The sequence below is a fragment of the Schistocerca nitens genome, chromosome 2, assembly GCF_023898315.1.
Source record: "Schistocerca nitens isolate TAMUIC-IGC-003100 chromosome 2, iqSchNite1.1, whole genome shotgun sequence".
Lineage (NCBI taxonomy): Eukaryota > Metazoa > Arthropoda > Insecta > Orthoptera > Acrididae > Schistocerca > Schistocerca nitens.
In genome coordinates this window covers 776,229,232-776,251,779 of record NC_064615.1, presented here as the reverse complement: position 1 = coordinate 776,251,779, position 22,548 = coordinate 776,229,232, and the positions used below count along the sequence as shown (strand labels likewise).

The window sequence follows — 22,548 nt, the reverse complement described above, 5'->3', positions numbered from 1 at the left end:
AGGGTGGGCAGCAACCTGCGGCTGCTTGCTGATGGTACTCTAGTGTACGGGAAGTGTCGTCATTGAGTGCATGTTGGACGATACAAGATTATTTTGACAAATTTTCTAATTGGTGTGATGGATGGTAGCTTGCAGATGCGTTAATGCAGATGCGTAGAAAAACAATCCCTTAATGTTGGAACACAGCATTAGTAGTGTACAGCTTTATCACGTCGTTTAATTATCTGGGCGTAACGTTGCAAAGCGACATGAAATGGAACGACCACGTAAGTACGGTATTGGGGAAGGCGAGTGGTCGACTTCGGAGTACTGGGAGAATTTTAGGAAAGTGCAGTTCACCTCTAAAGGAGGCCGCGTGTAGGGCACTAATGCAACCCATTATTGAATACTGCTCGATATCCCCACCTTGTCGGGCTGCTAAATTCGTTACCGGTAGATTCGATCAACACGTGTTACGGAGTGCTTCATGAAATTGGAATCCCTTGAAGGGAAGAAGACATTCTTTTTCCAGAGCACTGTTGAGAATATCTAGAGGGCCGACATTTGAAGCCGACTGCAGAACGATTCTACTGCCACCAAACGTACATTTCGCGTAGAGACCACGAAGATAGGATACGAGAAATCAGGACTCGTACGGAGGCGTATAGCTAGTCGTTTTTTCCCCGCGCTACTTGTATTGAGTTCCGTAAATCACTGCCACTCAAAGGGTCATCTAGCGGCATCTTGCAAACTGGGCTAGTCAGTTAGTCAAGTATAATCTTCCCCCTCTCGGGAAATGTAATTTTGGGTCCGGCTAACGGTGACTGCAGTTAGCAGGTGTACGTCTCGACGAAACAAGAGCCGAGGCTCTCGGGCACCTTGTGCGCCTTGTAAGTTTTTACGGAATGAAGTATTTTTATATTACATGTTGTGTTCCGTCCAGTCATTGTGTAGTAGAATAGGGGAGGGGAGGGGGGGGGGAGGCAGTGAGTTCTCTCGCACTCTGCGCCCAAAACTTATATGTGCCATTGCAGGACCAGATGCCTGCCAGCGAACTGCGTACAGTTTACGAGTGGAACAGGAAATAAAGTGACTAGTAGTGGTGCAATGTACCATACAGTGGCTTGAGGAGTATCTATGTAGCTGTAGATGAACGTAGGATAATTCTGCAAGTATTTTTATGTCCCCGCCCCTCTACTAAAATATGTAGTTTAGTTCAGTGACGACCTTGTCATCACGGGCGAATCTGTTCGGTTTCCCGGGAATAGTTTAGCGGTACATCTGGCTGTGAGGAGCTCGACGCTACCACAGGCAGCGACGGATACACGTGTAGCTGTGCCGGACAGGGTAATTGGCTGTCGCAATGCCTGCAGCACGCCTGGTTAGGACGCCGTGAGTAGCGCAGCGCATACGCCGTCAGTCCACCCGCTTCCCTCTGATGTCTCTGCTCTGTTCTGGCCTCTGTTACTCACAGGGCCAGCAGCGCGGTAGCTATTTACACAGTCTGCCAGCGGGATTTCTGTACTGCGTGACGCCCTGTCAGAAAATAAACATCTGCATCGCGCCTTGGCGGCGCCGGATTTATCGTTGAGATGTATCACCACGGAACGGCCTTCCGCTCCTGAGGATCTCACCACTCACAGAGCTCCTCATCAGTTCCCGCGTGCATTAGTCTACGTCTACTCCGTGCAGCCTTTTCTTGTTCTGTACTTGTGTTGCTGTGGCTCGCCAAAGAGGCAGCCTAAAGGTTCACAAAGATCTGCTCAACCTGTGTTGACACTTCGGCAGCTTTACACATACTCTCTGGGAACACTTAGGTATTAATTTTGTCCATCTGTCCTTTGTGTTAACACCGCATAGAACGACTGAAACGGCTGTAAGCAATGCCTCAGCGCTTTTGGCGGTCGATGTATCATGAAAGCGCTAGGATAATTCCAGGTCTCTTCTTTTGTTTGCGTGGTCTTCAGTCCGAAGACTGGTACGATGTAGTTCTCCACTCTAGTATCTGCTGTGCAGGCCCCTTCATTTCTGCGTAACTACCGAAACTTACATCCATTGAAACCTTCTGTATGGCCGGCTGGAGTGGCCGTGCGGTTCTAGGCGCTACAGTGTGGAACCGAGCGACCGCTACGGTTCGAATCCTGCCTCGGGCATGGATGTGTGTGATGCCCTTAGGTTAGTTAGGTTTAATTAGTTCTAAGTTCTAGCGGACTGATGACCTCAGATGTTAAGTCCCATAGTGCTCAGAGCCATTTGAACCATTTGAGTGTGCGCGTGTTCCCGCTTCCCGCGATGCAGTTTGTGTATGTGTGTGTTTTGTAATAACACATAGTAAACAGTGAAATGTATTAGAAAATGTTTTTTCTTAAATTAGCTGTTTTAATACCATGTGTTCAGCAGTATCTCATAAAAAATAACGACAACGTAATGTAATGCATGAACTTTACAAGTGACAAACTTTGCCTGTAGCCGTCCTGCCACGGGACGATGCAGCTACCGTTGACACTGTCGCAGGCGGGACATCCAACCTGACGGGAGTGAGTGCCGTCGGCACGCGGGACGAGCTGTTTAACACGATTTGCACTCTCAGCGCTCTCGTGCGGCCGTAATCGACTTTATTTGGCTCGCGTTGCGTGATACTGTTCAGCGATCTGAGATACGTATTTGTAGAAGTTATTCGTTAACTCATCTGCATTTTCATCCCATTTTCGGTTTCAAACTGAATATAGTTAAGGTACAGTGTCTAATGACGGTTAATGCATAATATCCATATTCTAGATGTTGCATTGACTACCAACACTCTCAGGTAACGTACATCATCACGTAGATTTAAAGCTCGAGATTAGTTTCGTTATTTCATTTGAACGGAAGAGAGGAGATTTTTTTCGAAGCTGTTCACCATCACTGGAAACGTGCTGACAAGATACAAACATGATGCAGTCCATAGATACAGAGATAGATGTATACAGGGTGTTATAAAAAGGTACGGCCAAACTTTCAGGAAACATTCCTCACACACAAAGAAAGAAAATATGTTGTGTGGACATGTGACGGGAAATGCTTACTTTCCATGTTAGAGCTCATTTTATTACTTCTCTTCAAATCACATTAATCATGGAATGGAAACAGCAACAGAACGTACCAGCGTGACTTCAAATACTTTGTTACAGGTAACGTTCAAAATGTCCTCCGCGAGCGTGGATACATGCATCCACCCTCCGTGGCATGGAATCCCTGATGCGCTGATGCAGCCCTGGAGAATGGCGTATTGTATCACAGCCGTCCACAATACGAGCACGAAGTGTCTCTACATTTGGTACTGGGGTTGCGTAGACAAGAGCTTTCAAATGCCCCCATAAATGAAAGTCAAGAGGGTTGAGGTCAGGAGAGCGTGGAGGCCATGGAATTGGTCCGCCTCTACCAATCCATCCATCGGTCACCGAATCTGTTGTTGAGAAGCGTACGAACACTTCGACTGAAATGTGCAGGAGCTCCATCGTGCATGAACCACATGTTGTGTCGTACTTGTAAAGGCACATGTTCTAGCAGCACAGGTAGAGTATCCAATATGAAATCATGATAACGTGCTCCATTGAGCGTAGGTGGAAGAACATGGGTCCCAATCAAGACATCACCAACAATGCCTGCCCAAACGTCCACAGAAAATCTGTGTTGATGACGTGATTGCACAATTGCGAGCGGATTCTCGTCAGCCCACACATGTTGATTGTGAAAATTTACGATTTGATCACGTTGGAATGAAGCCTCATCCGTAAAGAGAACATTTGCACTGAAATGGGGATTGACACATTGTTGGATGAACCATTCGCAGAAGTGTACCCGTGGAGGCCAATCAGCTGCTGATAGTGCCTGCACACGCTGTACATGGTACGGAAACAACTGGTTCTCCCGTAGCACTCTCCATACAGTGACGTGGTCAACGTTACCTTGTAGAGCAGCAACTTCTCTGACGCTGACATTAGGGTTATCGCCAACTGCACGAAGAATTGCCTCGTCCATTGCAGGTGTCCTCGTCGTTCTAGGTCTTCCCCAGTCGCGAGTCATAGGCTGGAATGTTCCGTGCTCCCTAAAACGCCGATCAATTGCTTCGAACGTCTTCCTGTCGGGACACCTTCGTTCTGGAAATCTGTCTCGATACAAGCGTACCGCGCCACGGCTATTGCCCCGTGCTAATCCATACATCAAATGGGCATCTGCCAACTCCGCATTTGTAAACATTGCACTGACTGCACAACCACGTTCGTGATGAACACTAACCTGTTGATGCTACGTACTGATGTGCTTGATGCTAGTACTGTAGAGCAACGAGTCGCTTGTCAACACAAGCACCGAAGTCAACATTACCTTCCTTCAATTGGGCCAACTGGCGGTGAATCGAGGAAGTACAGTACATACTGACGAAACTAATATGAGCTCTAACATGGAAATTAAGCGTTTCCGGACACACGTCCACATAACATCTTTTCTTTATTTGTGTGTGAGGAATGTTTCCTGAAAGTTTGGCCGTACCTTTTTGTAACACCCTGTATATTTTACAGAAAGTTTCATAATGGCAAAAACTTAACATTTCGGAACTTGTGTTTACTTTACGGCCTATTTAGACTGGCAGTTACGTTAAGATTTCTGGCTTCTAGGGAAACATTTCAGCCTATGCAACAAGAATAGCAGCAAATGCGTTATTTATAATGAACAACATGGACAATTGTAGATAATACTTCTTTTAATAAGAAAGGCCTAAAATCTTTTAGAAAACAAAAGGTGAAAAACATATACGTGGAAGGTGGTGGACGGGAACCTTCAGCCTTACACTTCTCAGCCTATAACTCGCGACACTGTCGAGAGCGCTGCAGTGTCGACGTTAAGTACCGGGCCTCCTAATGTGACATTCACTGCCTAAACGCCGTATCTCCAAATTTCATTATATGATATTTTATATGCAAGTTACAACTCTGAAAATATCAAATGCAGGAAGCCGTTACCTACCGATATATAGTTTCCTGTTGTTTTATTATAACAAATCGTAGCTAAAACGACTCATTTTCGAGATACCCTCAATTTGCTGATGCTTTGAAACAGATTACATTCGTACCATGTACTCTATGAGAAACAAAACCCACCAAATACGTGTTTAACGCCATACAATATGGCCTCTCCTAAGTTCTGCTTGTGACGTAAAATGACGTCGCATCTCATTGGCCACGCTCCTCTCAACGATGCAAAAATTTAACAAGCTTGATTCTTTCTTCACGCTCCACAGTGTAATGTAACGTGGAAATCCATGCTGTAACGTCACCAGGTTCTCGTCCACTTGCGTTTTCACGTCCCGTGAGAGGAGGGCTTGAACGTCAACGTAACATGCAGAACACAGTTCACCGAGCCAGAATGAATCTTAGTTCTTTGCAGTAGTCGGCTGCGAGGAACAGCCTCGGACCTTAAGCAACTGTTTTTTTTATGGATAAGTTCAATTAGTGTATTCATGGGCTACTTGTCGTTGTCAGACATTAACAATTTAGTGCGTAGTAAGAGTAACAAGTTCTGCATCAGTATCATTATTCTTCTTCACGTTTGTCTCCGTACATTTTTTTCTATTAATGACGGAAGAATGAACGTCAGTTCCATGTCTCATAAGGCAGCTTTTACTTCGAAGGGAAATGACATATTATGGAATATTCACATCAACAAAATGTTTTGTTTCGTAGAATACTACAAATTCAGCGAAGTACAGTACATTGTAAGAGAATGCCAGAACGTTGTTACCTTAAAGCGAGGCTAGATTCCTGTCTATAGTGCTTCGTTTCTGTCCGCTTCAGGATGGCGAGTCACCATGACATAAAAATTTCTTACACCGCGAACAAGCGAAGTCTGATCTTGGCGATGAAGGCAACATTGTGGCATGTTGTGTTTTGGAAGCAAACGATTACAGCTGCCCTTGTATCCAGGGATTACAAGTACGTTTGTAGTGCAAAAAATTTGCTTCGTTATACTATAATGTTTGCACCTTTTTCTTGCCGCGCGTCGTAGCCGTGTGATAGATTAATGCGCCTCGATAAAATTTATGCAGCGAAGTGAGTAAGTGATTAGTCGCACTGCTAAACTTTCTAATTTTGTCTAGGCGATGTTTTCTGAAAAAAAAAACTGTGCCTGAATGGTGCCATGTAGTGAATCAAACAGCTTGTTGGACTTCGCTTTGCGTCCCATTGAACTTGGAACTAGCATTGATAGGAACTGTCTCGACTCTTTAACGACATTTGATTTATAGCTTCTGAAAAGCAATCGTTCCACTGTATTTTGTATCATGCAGAGCCTGATGAGAAAGGGTTAGCGCTTATCAGCATGCAGCCTGTCCATTTACATTTATCTGTATCGTCGTTTACACTCTTGACAACGGCTTTGACTTCGTGTGCCTGGATAACCTACGATGTTTGATAATAAATTCAGCAAATAAGAGGAATTTTCTTACGTTTGCTGCGTAGTTGCCGTTAATATGATTTACAGGGGAGAGGTTTTTTGCACTCTTTTCGTGCTGAATCACTTATAATTTTCTGTTTCATTCAAAAGAACGAAGGGCAATCTCATACCTTAACTGATGGCATGTGGAAAAGGAGGAACCTATTGTATAATATTTCTTGGTTTATAGAAAATTATTGTTCCTAGCAGTTACTTACCACGACCCCGAACATTTGATGATGGGATATACTGTATCTGTTACATGCGTAGCTAATATTACAAACGCTGCGCCATAATAATGCTTCTCCGCAAAACATCCTCAATTTTGCTTAGGAGTATCGTTGACGATACAGAAAGGTATTAGATCCTTAACGATTTAGTTTTTACGTAATTCCAACATTGTGTTGGTATCAAGATCAGCAGCTCAATACATTTGTAATTTATTAATTAAGGGTTCCACCAGAATTCTACGTAATATTTTTAATAGTGAATAGTTTGGAACATTTTCGTTCATTCTCAAACCATTACCTACATTAGATGTGCAGTGTTGGTAACAGAATATAAAATATAAAATTTTCAAACATTTTGTCCACAGATTAGTGCAATATTATTCTGTTTTCACATGCTTTGTCTCTCTTAAGATCATAATGTTCAAACTGAATACATAGATACTGAATTGACAAAGGTCTCGCGCGTTGTCATATTATTTTATACATTACTGATTGTCATCAAAAATGGTTCAAATGGCTCTGAGCACTATGGGACTTAACATCTATGGTCATCAGTCCCCTAGGACTTAGAACTACTTAAACCTAACTAACTAATGACATCACACAACACCCAGTCATCACGAGGCGATGTGTCATCAGTTACAAGCTTTACTGAAGTATGAATCGTTTTGAAACAGAGCAAAAAGTTATTGTATTTCAATTCATACTGTTCGTGCGTCAGATTGTCTGCCCACTCTATCTTCCGTTAGTGTGTTTGCCATTCTTCAAGTATTTGCAAGAGAGAACAGGACTTCCTGTAGTGAGATATGTCACTTCAGCAGCACTGCGTGGCGCAGCAATTACAAAAGCATCGTTGCATTTGTGCTTCGTTTTGTAATTGACGTCTAGAATGTTGTTTCATTGCTAGTCCTGTGGCACCTCCTTCTCACAACTTCTGCGCCTTTTTTCCGTGTTTGTGCCAAGGCAAGTGACAATTTACGAGACTGATTTTATCCGCAGCGTAATCTGTGTAGAGATCACACTGTTATCAAACGCAGCGAGACCAGTCATCGAGACGACCATTTTGATGCATCTTTGGCCGTATTTCCAAGACAAAGCCCGAGGGCACTGAAACGGATGAGGCCCGAACAAGAAGCTAGAACGCTATTTCAGCGTAATTTTATAGTTTATGAAAGTAAAAATGTAATTGTATTAGCAGTTCCGATGCAAAATTAATATAATGACCATTGATAGAAACCAATGTGCAGGGTTGCAAATGTATTTTATTCTGCAAGTACTATCAAATTTTTGTCTTGTTCTTAATGCTTCATTCAGGTAAAAGAATTTTTTTAAAAAGAAACAGTTTTATATCATTTCATACGTATTTGGACCTATGTCTCGCATGGTGTGATCCTCGTATTTTAATTTCATCCATCATAAGCGAAGTTTTTCGTAAAGGCATTTTAACCCTTGAACGTGATATTTACCCTAGACGCAGAGAGATGGGGTACACAGATCCCGTCCCATGGAGGAGAGTGGCGCTGTCAGCAAGGATATGCGGCAACCAACATGTCACTAACATTGCCAGAACCCGTATAATAATGCAGACATCATAGAAACAGGAAAACACAAGGAAGAACAAGCGAAGTTTTTTTCGAAAACTGAACCACTTTTTATACTGCAGTAGTGAAACATAAATCTCGGAATTTCTGCGTGATGAAGGAGAGACAGTACCTGTAAGCAGGTACACAAAAGATACTATTTTGTAGGATTAACTTCTGAAACGGTAAAAATATTTCCCGATTGCAGTAAGGCCTTAAAAAGACGACTGCAGGATAAGAGAAGCAATTGTGCATAAAATGGAAGCGACAACTCAACTAAACACTCGGACGTACAATGTGAATCAGTCACGCCCAGAAAACCTGAGAAATCACCCAATACCTGTGTAAACTGTCACTGCACTGGAAAATGAAACTGTTGTTGTTGTGGTCTTCAGTCCTGAGACTGGTTTGATGCAGCTCTCCATGCTACTCTATCCTGTGCAAGCTTCTTCATCTCCCAGTACCTACTGCAACCTACATCCTTCTGAATCTGCTTAGTGTATTCATCTCTTGGTCTCCCCCTACGATTTTTACCCTCCACGCTGCCCTCCAATACTAAATTGGTGATCCCTTGATGCCTCAGAACATGTCCTACCAACCGATCCCTTCTTCTGGTCAAGTTGTGCCACAAACTCCTCTTCTCCCCAATCCTATTCAGTACCTCCTCATTAGTTATGTGATCTACCCATCTAATCTTCAGCATTCTTCTGTAGCACCACATTTCGAAAGCTTCTATTCTCTTCTTGTCCAAACTATTTACCGTCCATGTTTCACTTCCATACATGGCTACACTCCATACAAATACTTTCAGAAATGACTTCCTGACACTTAAATCTATACTCGATGTTAACAAATTTCTCTTCTTCAGAAACGCTTTCCTTGCCATTGCCAGTCTACATTTTATATCCTTTCTACTTCGACCATCATCAGTTATTTTGCTCCCCAAATAGCAAAACTCCTTTACTACTTTAAGTGTCTCATTTCCTAATCTAATACCCTCAACATCACTCGACTTAATTCGACTACATTCCATTATCCTCGTTTTGCTTTTGTTCATGTTCATCTTATATCCTCCCTTCAAGACACCATCCATTCCGTTCAACTGCTCTTCCAAGTCCTTTGCTGTCTCTGACAGAATTACAATGTCATCGGCGAACCTCAAAGTTTTTATTTCTTCTCCATGGATTTTAATACCTACTCCGAATTTTTCTTTTGTTTCCTTTACTGCTTGCTCAATATACAGATTGAATAACATCGGGGAGAGGCTACAACCCTGTCTTACTCCCTTCCCAACCACTGCTTCCCTTTCATGTCCCTCGACTCTTATAACTGCCATCTCGTTTCTGTACAAATTGTAAGTAGCCTTTCGCTCCCTGTATTTTACCCCTGCCACCTTCAGAATTTGAAAGAGAGTATTCCAGTCAACATTGTCAAAAGCTTTCTCTAAGTCTACAAATGCTAGAAACGTAGGTTTGCCTTTCCTTAATCTTTCTTCTAAGATAAGTCGTAAGGTCAGTATTGCCTCACGTGTTCCAGTATTTCTACGGAATCCAAACTGATCTTCCCCGAGATCGGCTTCTACTAGTTTTTCCATTCGTCTGTAAAGAATTCGTGTTAGTATTTTGCAGCTGTGGCTTATTAAACTGATTGTTCGGTAATTCTCACATCTGTCAACACCTGCTTTCTTTGGGATTGGAATTATTATATTCTTCTTGAAGTCTGAGGGTATTTCGCCTGTTTCATACATCTTGCTCACCAGATGGTAGAGTTTTGTCAGGGCTGGCTCTCCCAAGGCCGTCAGTAGTTCCAATGGAATGTTGTCTACTCCGGGGGCCTTGTTTCGACTCAGGTCTTTCAGTGCTCTGTCACACTATTCACGCAGTATCGTATCTCCCATTTCATCTTCATCTACATCCTCTTCCATTTCCATAATATTGTCCTCAAGTACATCGCCCTTGTATAGACCCTCTATATACTCCTTCCACCTTTCTGCTTTCCCTTCTTTGCTTAGAACTGGGTTGCCATCTGAGCTCTTGATGTTCATACAAGTGGTTCTCTTATCTCCAAAGGTCTCTTTAATTTTCCTGTAGGCAGTATCTATCTTACCCCTAGTGAGATAAGCCTCTACATCCTTACATTTGTCCTCTAGCCATCCCTGCTTAGCCATTTTGCACTTCCTGTCGATCTCATTTTTGAGACGTTTGTATTCCTTTTTGCCTGCTTCATTTACTGCATTTTTATATTTTCTCCTTTCATCAATTAAATTCAATATTTCTTCTGTTACCCAAGGATTTCTACTAGCCCTCGTCTTTTTACCTACTTGATCCTTTGCTGCCTTCACTACTTCATCCCTCAAAGCTACCCATTCTTCTTCTACTGTATTTCTTTCCCCCATTCCTGTCAATTGTTCCCTTATGCTCTCCCTGAAATTCTCTACAACCTCTGGTTCTTTCAGTTTATCCAGGTCCCATCTCCTTAAATTCCCACCTTTTTGCAGTTTCTTCAGTTTTAATCTACAGGTCATAACCAATAGATTGTGGTCAGAGTCCACATCTGCCCCTGGAAATGTCTTACAATTTAAAACCTGGTTCCTAAATCTCTGTCTTACCATTATATAATCTATCTGATACCTTTTAGTATCTCCAGGGTTCTTCCATGTATACAACCTTCTATCATGATTCTTAAACCAAGTGTTAGCTATGATTAAGTTGTGCTCTGTGCAAAATTCTACCAGGCGGCTTCCTCTTTCATTTCTTAGCCCCAATCCATATTCACCTACTACGTTTCCTTCTCTCCCTTTTCCTACACTCGAATTCCAGTCACCCATGACTATTAAATTTTCGTCTCCCTTCACTATCTGAATAATTTCTTTTATTTCATCATACATTTCTTCAATTTCTTCGTCGTCTGCAGAGCTAGTTGGCATATAAACTTGTACTACTGTAGTAGGTGTGGGCTTCGTATCTATCTTGGCCACAATAATGCGTTCACTAAGCTGTTTGTAGTAGCTTACCCGCGTTCCTATTTTCCTATTCATTATTAAACCTACTCCTGCATTACCCCTATTTGACTTTGTGTTTATAACCCTGTAGTCACCTGACCAGAAGTCTTGTTCCTCCTGCCACCGAACTTCACTAATTCCCACTATATCTAACTTTAACCTATCCATTTCCCTTTCCAAATTTTCTAACCTACCTGCCCGATTAAGGGACCTGACATTCCACGCTCCGATCCGTAGAAGGCCAGTTTTCTTTCTCCTGATAACGACATCCTCTTGAGTAGTCCCCGCCCGGAGATCCGAATGGGGGACTATTTTACCTCCGGAATATTTTACCCAAGAGGACCCCATCATCATTTAATCATACAGTAAAGCTGCATGCCCTCGGGAAAAATTACGGCCGTAGTTTCCCCTTGCTTTCAGCCGTTCGCAGTACCAGTACAGCAAGGCCGTTTTGGTTTTTGTTACAAGGCCAGATCAGTCAATCATCCAGACTGTTGCCCTTGCAACTACTGAAAAGGCTGCTGCCCCTCTTCAGGAACCACACGTTTGTCTGGCCTCTCAACAGAAACCCCTCCGTTGTGGTTGTACCTACGGTACGGCTATATGTATCAATGAGGCACGCAAGCCTCCCCACCAACGGCAAGGTCCATGGTTCATGGGAAACTAAATTACTCAAGCATGTCGTACTGACGACGAGAAAAAAGTAATTGGTGCTGTGTCTTATTATTTAAATCACCATTCTGGTATGCTATAACACATCTTGTTATTGCATACAGCAGTTTAGTCGTGCGCTCTCGGAGTCACACAACAATGATCTACGTTTGACGTTGATAGTACGCGGTGCATGACGTAAACTGCGCGGGGGACCTGATACGGTGAGCACACAGAGCGTTAAACGTGACGTAGACACCTCCAATATTTCGTAAAAGGTTCAAGATAGCGGAACAAGTTTTTCGGTTTCGAGAGGTGTCCAAAGGGGCGGTACCAATTCGTTGACTGAGATACTGAAGAAAGGAGGGATTAAATCGAATTGTATTAACGATATTCGATACATTTTGGAATGCTCGTTACTGATGACAGTGAATCTTTCAGCCAGATATGTCGAGAAGGTGGTAAATATATTGCCTGAAAAGAGAGAGAGAGAGAGAGAGAGGGAGAAGCCCCCAAACGGAGAAGAGGAAAAGTAATGAAACTTCACTGAATGGGAGGGTGCCTTATATTTTTGAAGTGATTAGAAAACTGAGTCATATTTACAAAGAACTGGACAGTACAAGTCCATGTGTTGTAAGTGGTCCGAGGTATCCTAGATACCGACACTGGGACGGAGCTGCTTCCACACGTGTTCTATCGGAGACAGATCAGGGGACCTTGCTAGCACAAGAACACCACATCACGCAGAAAGTTCAAAGAGACACGTCATCCTGTTGAAAAACGGCGCCACGATACTGTCACATGAGAGGTAACACATGAGGAAGGTTGTGTCATCAGAGTTCCTTCAATGACTTTCAGCTGTGACCTGAAATCAGACCCGATAGCACCCCAAACTGTGACGCCAGAAGTAACACCGCTGTGCCTCTCCGAAACATTGGAAGAATGGGACCACTCCCCAGGTCGCCGTGATTCGTCGCTGAACACAGTGCGACCCGACTCATCAGCAGTTTATGCTTCCCGGTCACGGCACTTCTCCAAACACAGCTGTTAGTAATGTGACGTTAAAGACAGTCTACGCATGGAACGCTAATTCCCTAGTCCAGACCAGTGGCGTGGGATGATATAGACTGTTGCAGCGAATCGTTCACTTGCCCTCGGATGACTTGATTTGAAGAGCCTGCATTTTGCTAGGCGCACAGTACGGTGATTCAGATATGGTTCCCGGAATCTTGACGATGAGTATGCCTGTCCTCACCTTCTCATGCATTCCAACATCGGGCCACTACTACGTCCGAGTGCCCCACAAATGTGGATATTGCACGATTCGACCAGTGGACCGAATGGAAACCCACAATGAGATCCCTTTGAAACTCTCCCAGTTGCCGATAACGCTGTCTCATACGAGTACGCAACATCTCTATGTCAAATGACTCTGAGCACTATGCGACTTAACTTCTGAGGTCATCAGTCGCCTAGAACTTAGAACTAATTAAACCTAACTAACCTAAGGACATCACACACATCCATGCCCGAGACAGGATTCGAACCTGCGACCGTAGCGGTCGCTCGGCTCCAGACTGTAGCGCCTAGAACCGCACGGCCACTCCGGCCGGCTATTTCTGTGTCCTTCGTAGTAACCCTCAACATCTGACGCTGTTCACGCCCCTCTCCCCCCTACGATACCTGTAACAATATTGCTGCATCTGGCGTTTATTCTATCTGTGACAGGTAATTTCAACTATAAATCATTTACGTACCCGCCGATGATGATGATGATGTGTGTGTGTTTACGAACTTACAGTACATTGAATCCTACCATGTCTTCGAGTGCTTCACACTTTGTCCGGCAGTGCTTGATGATCAAGGCCGCTGACTCCCCGTTATGCCGTGTCTTCGTGGTGACAGAGGTGGAACTCCGATGTCGTGATAGTCTGGGCTGTCGCATTAAAAGACATTTCCCGCACTGCTCTTCGAAAAGTATCACAGAAAAGTATAATTTAGCCGCCGACATTGCGGTCGTTGAGGAGGTGTACTAGCTCAGTTAGGCAACTACGGTGAAGAAAGTGCCTTACAGCGTTGTCAAATGAAACATTCGCTGAAGTGATTGAAGGAAAAACCTAAATCATACCTACAGTGCGAGGAATTTAACCTCTCGTCTTCAGCATACAAGTCTATTGGCGTGACCATTGCGCTACATCACGCGAATATCCTCTGTGCAGAAGCTCGCAGTCAGTTTTAACATGCACCCATACTGATCCCTTTCGACATACTCCCCGCATTACACTACGTCGCATCCCATTGATCCCACGGTTATCTGGAATGTAGATAGAGCAAGTGTAGAGTAGTACTTCAACCGAGTAAAAGGAGTTGCTTGTAACACCACCACACTATCTACACGACAATTAACGTGCTCTTGTAAATTGTTGATTACATGTGCATCTGTGTATCTTACTCCTTTGTGTGCTAATATCAGTCACTCAGTGTCTTTGTAGTAGTTGTTTTTGGTCCTCATGATATATTCATTTTTTCTCTAGTTTTTTGACAAGATAAATATTGATAATGACAAAAGATGTTAATGAATATTTATATTTTTAAGTATTTGTCAAAAATACCAAGTTTTTAAATAGATTTTTGCAGGATATTGTGAAATTTGCACTGGGTGTAATACTTACATCACTCTTTCGTAGTCAGTAAATACTGTCCCTGTCAGCTGAGTTTCCCCAGAAAATGATATCGTATCTTACCAATGAATGGATACAGAATAAACTATTTTATTCCGCCGTAAATCGCCTACAGCAGTAATCATTCGTGCAGCAAAAATAGCTAAACTAAGGCACTTCATTAATTCCGGACAGTGGGTTTTCCATTTAAGGTTGTAACCTCCCTATAGTCCCAAAAACTTAACACTTTCTACTTCTTGTATTTCATCTTTCGAGAAACCTATTTGTAAAGGATTTGGAGTTCTGGCAGAAGTACTGAACTGTATGTGCTAAGTATTAAAGTTCAATGGTTATGCATTGTCCTGGAATCACTGTTCGAATATTCATTAGCTGTCTTTTCAACAAGGCAACTAGTACTGCTTTTTATTCCTGTACTTGTACCGTCTGCAAAAATGATAGAATTGACCTTCCACAGGTGGACAGAATCTTTCAGGAAGACAATGCCCCTCGTCGCAGGTCTGGAAATGCCCTGTAGTGATTAAGAATCCAACTGAAATGTCCTCCTTGGGACCAGCTTCATAGTTTTGTTCTGTTACTCGGGAATATGCCTTGCATCTTCCTACCGTGCTACGCTCTGCAAACATCTTGGTACCACGACGCCTATTATAATCTATCGGTAATTTATCGAGATACTTCCGACTAATGAAACTGCTCTCAATAGAATTTGATTGTTACACTAACGCGATCCGACTGCGTTGAATTTATGTATGCGCAAGAAAAGTGTGTCTGGATTTACTGCGAGACTTGGCCGGTGCGGTGGAGGTTACCTCGGGCGCAAGATGCAAAAACTCCAAAACGCCACCGGATGTCCTCATATGTCGCCGGCACGACACGCATCGTATTTGAATAGCGCGGGAAGGGCAAGGAGTAAGGGCGTCAGCGGACGCGAGACTCGATTCCTCGATTGCCGTAGGACGTGCTGGCCATTCGTATCTGTCAGATGGCTGCCCGCGATTGCGAGCCTTTACACAGTTTCTCGCTTTAATGCGTCTCCAAGGGCGGAATCGGGAAAGGCGAGAGCGGGGCCTGCATCCGTCATCGCGACGTGGGTGACGGCGCGGGCAGGCGTCGCCGCGAAAGCACTAAGCGGCTCGCCGAGGTCGCCCCGCCGGTGCCAGCAAGTGGTCCAGATTGCTCCACTGCGCACCGCCTCGTCCCTGGCCTTGGCAGCACTGCCTGCACTCTAAATCTTCGCTGTACAGGAAGTGGCTCTGTTTTAAGCAAGGCCGCCATCGTGCCCGGGAGTCTCGTCCTTACCGTTCTAGGAACTGGGACGAATGAGTGATGATGGAGCACAGTATTGGCAGCCAAGGCGTGGAAAAGTTCATGATGCAGCAGAGGATATCGGATCATGACAGAAGCGCAGGGAGCCCTTGTACGTTGGTCTTCGTCAATTGATCTTTGCTCTGCTGTCACTGCATGAAGACCAGCGAGACCACCTGTGAAAAGACTGAATAACCACCTCTTACAGTGTGGACTGCTGGGAGACGCACAAGAAGAGTTTCAGTGAGTTTCTGAAAGATACGGACAGGATGGGGAGCCAGGCCGACTCCAGTGACGGGGCCAAGGTCTCTCGCTTGAGGATTAGTGGTGCGAACAGCCCGATGGAGGTGATCCCACAGATTCTCGACTGTGCTTAAATCCGAGGAGTGTGGTGGCCACAGGAGTGCAGTGAACTCATCCTGGTGCACGTCGAACCATGCAGGTACATTGTGAGCTGTGTGACCCATTGCATTGTCCTACTGATAGATTCCATCGTGTCAAGGGAAAACAAGATGCTGTAGGGGTGGACACGGTCCCCAAGGATAGATGCGTACTTGTGCGGATACGTTGTCCGTTTCGGAATGACTAGATCACTCAGGGAATGCACTCCTGCCTGGACCGTTCAGACACTGGTTGCAGGATGTTTACTATCAGACGTTTCAGGCCGTTCATGGCAATGGCCATGTGGCCGATGGAGCATAACACGTGATTCATCTGGAAAGCACCGAGCGAGGTGGCACAGTGAGCACACTGGACTCGCATTCGGGAGGACGACAGTTCAATCGCGCGTCCGGCCATCCTGATTTAGGTTTTCCGCGATTTCCCTAAATCTTTTCAGGCAAATTCCGGGATGGTTCCTTTGAAAGGGCACGGCCGACTTCCTTCCCGAATCGGATGAGACTGATGACCTCGCAGTTTGGTCTCCTCCCCCAAATCAACCCAACCCAACCCAACTCATCTGGAAAGCCACCCGTCAGTGGACGGACGTCCAGTTGTCGTAATGGCCCGCGTCGTTGAGGAGACCCTGTTTCTAGCCTCTTGGTTCATGTGGGCGGTCAGTTTCTCATCACTTGCACGTCTATTTACCCGTAGATATCACCGCCGCCATCATTCAACCCGTCATCTACCCGTGGTGCACCACAGTGGCCTCGGTGGGAATTTTGAACAGCACCATTTTGCCATGCTCGGTATACTTTACCCTCGGCGGCATGCGAACAGTTTACAAACTTCGCCGTTTCGGAGGAAATGCTTCCAACCTTGGTCCTAAAGCCAATAATCATGCGCATTTGAACGTCAGGGAAATTTCTCCGTTTCCGCATTACGACAACGAGTGCACTGTTAAACATGTCAGCCCCCCCCCCCCCCCCCCCGACGTGCTTTATATACCCTCCACTGCTAGTGCTGCTACTTGCCGCCTGTGAGTGGTCATTGACACTGACGTCGAACATAGGCCGTGATCACACTAATGTCATTGGACCGTGTATTTTGTGTGGCTGAAGAGTTTCTTTCAACAATAATTTAGTTTTTAATTAGTTTTGCAGCACAAGCCTTTTGTCGTCTGCAGTTTGTATTACACATTTAACTGGTGAATTACACGGATCAATACTCTTCTGTCTTGTGTTTGAGACTCGCATACTAGCCCAGCTACTTCGTTGCGAATAGTTTGCCAGATTAGTGGCGCACCTGACAGGAAACGCCTGAATCACTAATAAGGAATGCATACAGCGAACGTGCTACCGATTTTTCGCAACCTTCACACGACTGTAGTTCATATTTAGAGGTAATAACCGCTGCTGTAGTAGAAACCGAGATTCAAAGTTCTACGAGCCTGTTGAATACCACATTACAGCGCCAGTCGTCGAGGAGCGGCGTTTGTGCACAGGTTAAGGCGGCATACGAGAGGTTTGTCATAATTCTTTTCCCTAATTTTCCACCAAGCAGTCACACGATGTCTTTTCACTCGCCTTGAAGACTCAATTTTTGGACATGTCCGAAAGAACAGATACCACATGTACAATTAAGACGAGGATGGCCAATGATCAATTCAGTACAGATGCACCCCACGCTCGAATTCTTACGGCAGTAGGCGAAATGCCGGAAGTAACTAGGAAAAAAACAAGGGGCGCTACATCAGTAGTGTCTGGATGAATTGAGAATTTGGATCTGACGGGAAGCGTGCTAGGGTGGTCCCTGCTGTTGGCGATGAGCACTGTGTCCGGTTGGCGCAGTGGTCAGCGCATCTGCCTAGTAAGCAGGAGACCCTGGTTCGAATCCCAGTCCGGCACAAATTTTCAACTTTCTCAATTGATTTAAAGCAATGTGTACTGGCAGTGTCATTAATTCCTGTGTGTGTTGATTCATAGTGACTGCAGGATGAAAATGGTGTCTGTCGATGCGGTCATGTTCGAAAGAACAGACACCGCATACATTTATTCCGAAACAGTTGCACAAATCAGGCATTAAACATAAAACTAAAAACCGCATTAAAACAAGTTTGTGAAAACTGGAAACAAGACAGTGTCAGGTCAGTGCTGGTGCGTTACATGCTTGTGCTTCTCCCACTGCTAGGTCACTAATTGAGCATGACGGTCCTAAGGGACATTCTGGGAGATGAACTGTAGTTTGATATTAGCCAATGTCGCTCACATTGTTACTGTCGGTTGGAATGAATCCGCATTTTATTGATACTCTTTACTTCTCGCTGCGCCCGATCTGTGACCCGATTGATCGACTTCCATGTCTTCCGTCAGTCCTCCGCGCCACATGGTTGCTTTTCTTGGAATAGGATTAGTTTCTGGTTATAATTCAAGGAGTAACCCATTCTTTGCTCATTTACTAGTTTGGGTGTGGTGGTGGTTTCCGAGGCGGTACAATGAACTCGCTTTCTAGATCGAAGCCACTGCCTAGCTGTTGCTGACGTGCATGTGTGATGTGTTATCAGAAATTATGTGCTCTTTATATCCTTACACAAGTACTTCAACAATCAGATGTATCATGTGTGTAATAAAATGCCGCACAGTCCATGACTGCAGCGCCTTATCCGTACTCTGATAGTAAATTTGTTTTAACTTGTTTAAGCTTAGGGACTGATGACGTTAGCAGTTAAGTCCCATAGGATTTCACTCATACACACACACACACACACACACACACACACACACACACACACACACGAGTACGGATAAAAAAACACTCGACGTGATACTCATATTTATTGGTACCAGCAGTTTAAAAACTTTGTCGGTTACTCTCCTCTAGTGGTGTTGACAACACTTTATGCTTGTAAGATCTGTTTTAAAATTCGCTAAAAATGAGTACCTAGTGATCTTTACTAATCGGTATGAAATAATTATGATTTTGCTCATATCCGTCTCACCAAACACAGTTGGGAAAAAAGCACATCATTGCAGGAAAGCCGTATGTGAGCGATTAATTTATAAAATGAACAGGAAGGACAGTAATGTCCAAACGCGTGGCAAACTATATGTAGCAGCTACCTTTTTTTCGTACTTCAACGTACCAAGAAAGCGAGGGCGATGCAAACTTAACAGCAGCATGGACAGGATGAAGTGTATCATTCACAGACGGTCATACAAAATCAAGTTTAATTTCACTTATATCATTCTGTGGTTTGTTTGATTTACACACTGTCATACAGGCCATTGCAAGATTTAAGTGCATTTATGTTAATAATTTTGTTCAGAAACGACAATTCGCCATCTAACTGGAGCATTGAGCTGAATAAACGTATTGGAAATGAGTGTTTACCACACAAAACAATGTAATGATAGCATGTGGGCTGCTGAAGGTGACACTGTGTTACCAAAACACGTCGTGCCTACCTAATGCCGGCCGTTGTAGCCGAGTGGTTCCAGGCGCTTCAGTCCGGAACCGCGCTGCTGCTACGGTCGCAGGTTCGAATCCTGCCTCGGTCAAGGAGGTGTGTGATATCCTTAGGTTAGTTAGGTTTAATTAGTTCTAAATCTAGGGCACTGGTGACCTCATATGTTAAGTCCCATAGTGATTAGAGCCATTTGAACCATTTGGGCCTACCTAGTATTGGAAACCCAAAAGTGGATGAAGCAAAAGTGTGAAGTTCTGCAAATTTCGTGGGACCAACACTTGCCGGAACCATTTCCGATTTAATACAGGTGGTTGAAGTGATATAAGTAATTATTGCACATGTGCTGTAGCGAACTATGGACGATAAATACCTTCTGTAAGTATTGTAAAATACTGACAAGACTGTTTTTGTGCTAAGACTCGCAGCATTAACATTGTTTACGTCTCACAGAATGTAAATTTTTACTTTATCTTTGTTTTTAATTTTATTTGATTAGGTTTCAAGCAGAGCCCATTACATCAGACACATTTATTTCACATAATGGTGCAAACGAGACGTTGGTCTAACTTCATAACAAAATATAAAACGTAAGTGAGCAAATAAATAATGAACAAAGTTAGTCTGAGTGCAACATTACAATAAAAGCAACGAAATTTTAACATAAAATCCAATTGTATATATACAAAAGGAAACGTCGTCAAATTTTAAAGTTCACTTTTACAAAGAGGGATGAAACTGCAGATACATCTGGACGTGGACCATGTAATTTCTACGGCGCAAAGAAATACTTTTTCTTAAACGAGGTTTCAGCACTATATCTCAGAAATGTTCCTGAAAGAAAACCGTTTTAAACATATGTGTTCTGAAGTTTTCTAGTTTTTTAACGTAATGAATGCTTTCAGTTGAACTGAAAGTGCCGATTCGTCGCGGAGAAATTTTGCAGGTGAAATACACTCCTGGAAATTGAAATAAGAACACCGTGAATTCATTGTCCCAGGAAGGGGAAACTTTATTGACACTTTCCTGGGGTCAGATATATCACATGATCACACTGACAGAACCACAGGCACATAGACACAGGCAACAGAGCATGCACAATGTCGGCACTAGTACAGTGTATATCCACCTTTCGCAGCAATGCAGGCTGCTATTCTCCCATGGAGACGATCGTAGAGATGCTGGATGTAGTCCTGTGGAACGGCTTGCCATGCCATTTCCACCTGGCGCCTCAGTTGGACCAGCGTTCGTGCTGGACGTGCAGACCGCGTGAGACGACGCTTCATCCAGTCCCAAACATGCTCAATGGGGGACAGATCCGGAGATCTTGCTGGCCAGGGTAGTTGACTTACACCTTCTAGAGCACGTTGGGTGGCACGGGATACATGCGGACGTGCATTGTCCTGTTGGAACAGCAAGTTCCCTTGCCGGTCTAGGAATGGTAGAACGATGGGTTCGATGACGGTTTGGATGTACCGTGCACTATTCAGTGTCCCCTCGACGATCACCAGTGGTGTACGGCCAGTGTAGGAGATCGCTCCCCACACCATGATGCCGGGTGTTGGCCCTGTGTGCCTCGGTCGTATGCAGTCCTGATTGTGGCGCTCACCTGCACGGCGCCAAACACGCATACGACCATCATTGGCACCAAGGCAGAAGCGACTCTCATCGCTGAAGACGACACGTCTCCATTCGTCCCTCCATTCACGCCTGTCGCGACACCACTGGAGGCGGGCTGCACGATGTTGGGGCGTGAGCGGAAGACGGCCTAACGGTGTGCGGGACCGTAGCCCAGCTTCATGGAGACGGTTGCGAATGGTCCTCGCCGGTACCCCAGGAGCAACAGTGTCCCTAATTTGCTGGGAAGTGGCGGTGCGGTCCCCTACGGCACTGCGTAGGATCCTACGGTCTTGGCGTGCATCCGTGCGTCACTGCGGTCCGGTCCCAGGTCGACGGGCACGTGCACCTTCCGCCGACCACTGGCGACAACATCGATGTACTGTGGAGACCTCACGCCCCACGTGTTGAGCAATTCGGCAGTACGTCCACCCGGCCTCCCGCATGCCCACTATACGCCCTCGCTCAAAGTCCGTCAACTGCACATACGGTTCACGTCCACGCTGTCGCGGCATGCTACCAGTGTTAAAGACTGCGATGGAGCTCCGTATGCTACGGCAAACTGGCTGACACTGACGGCGGCGGTGCACAAATGCTGCGCAGCTAGCGCCATTCGACGGCCAACACCGCGGTTCCTGGTGTGTCCGCTGTGCCGTGCGTGTGATCATTGCTTGTACAGCCCTCTCGCAGTGTCCGGAGCAAGTATGGTGGGTCTGACACACCGGTGTCAATGTGTTCTTTTTTCCATTTCCAGGAGTGTATTATACACCGCATGCCGCATCATAGCTTTTCAAGACAGCTTATGTTCCACACGGTGAGCGTAACACAAATGCTCTCTCATTCCTTTCTTCCAGTTTCGAGAAATCGTTGGTATTTACAAATCATCCGCAAAGAGTAAATAGGCATTACCGCAGATGTGTGCTAGCATAGAAAGGCTATTTTGGAGTGAGTGCACTTCTATGGACGTCGCTGCTGTGTAGTGTGACAGGCGCATTGGAGCGCACGAATGACGAGCCACACTGCCATGACGTCACCACCACGCTAGACTACGCGCGCTCGATGACGCCACTTCGTGGAAACCGAGGCCATGATGGATAAATTGCTGCCTCCACCCCGCTCTACGGCTTCATGTTTGTGCTCGCAGCCGCTGTATTAATTCTAGCTGCACACGTCAAGTTGCGTTTAAGGACATACACGT

At 44.9% G+C, this 22,548-nt stretch overlaps 1 protein-coding gene and 1 non-coding gene across 2 annotated transcripts in view; both read left to right on the top strand.

The window, feature by feature from the left end:
* Positions 1–22,548, top strand: part of LOC126237022 (cytohesin-1) — a 208,428-nt gene that overhangs the window by 34,304 nt on the left and 151,576 nt on the right. The window lies entirely within an intron of this gene.
* On the top strand, positions 18,104–18,178 carry Trnat-agu (transfer RNA threonine (anticodon AGU)). The gene has a single exon. It is a non-coding gene; the product is annotated as a tRNA-Thr (tRNA).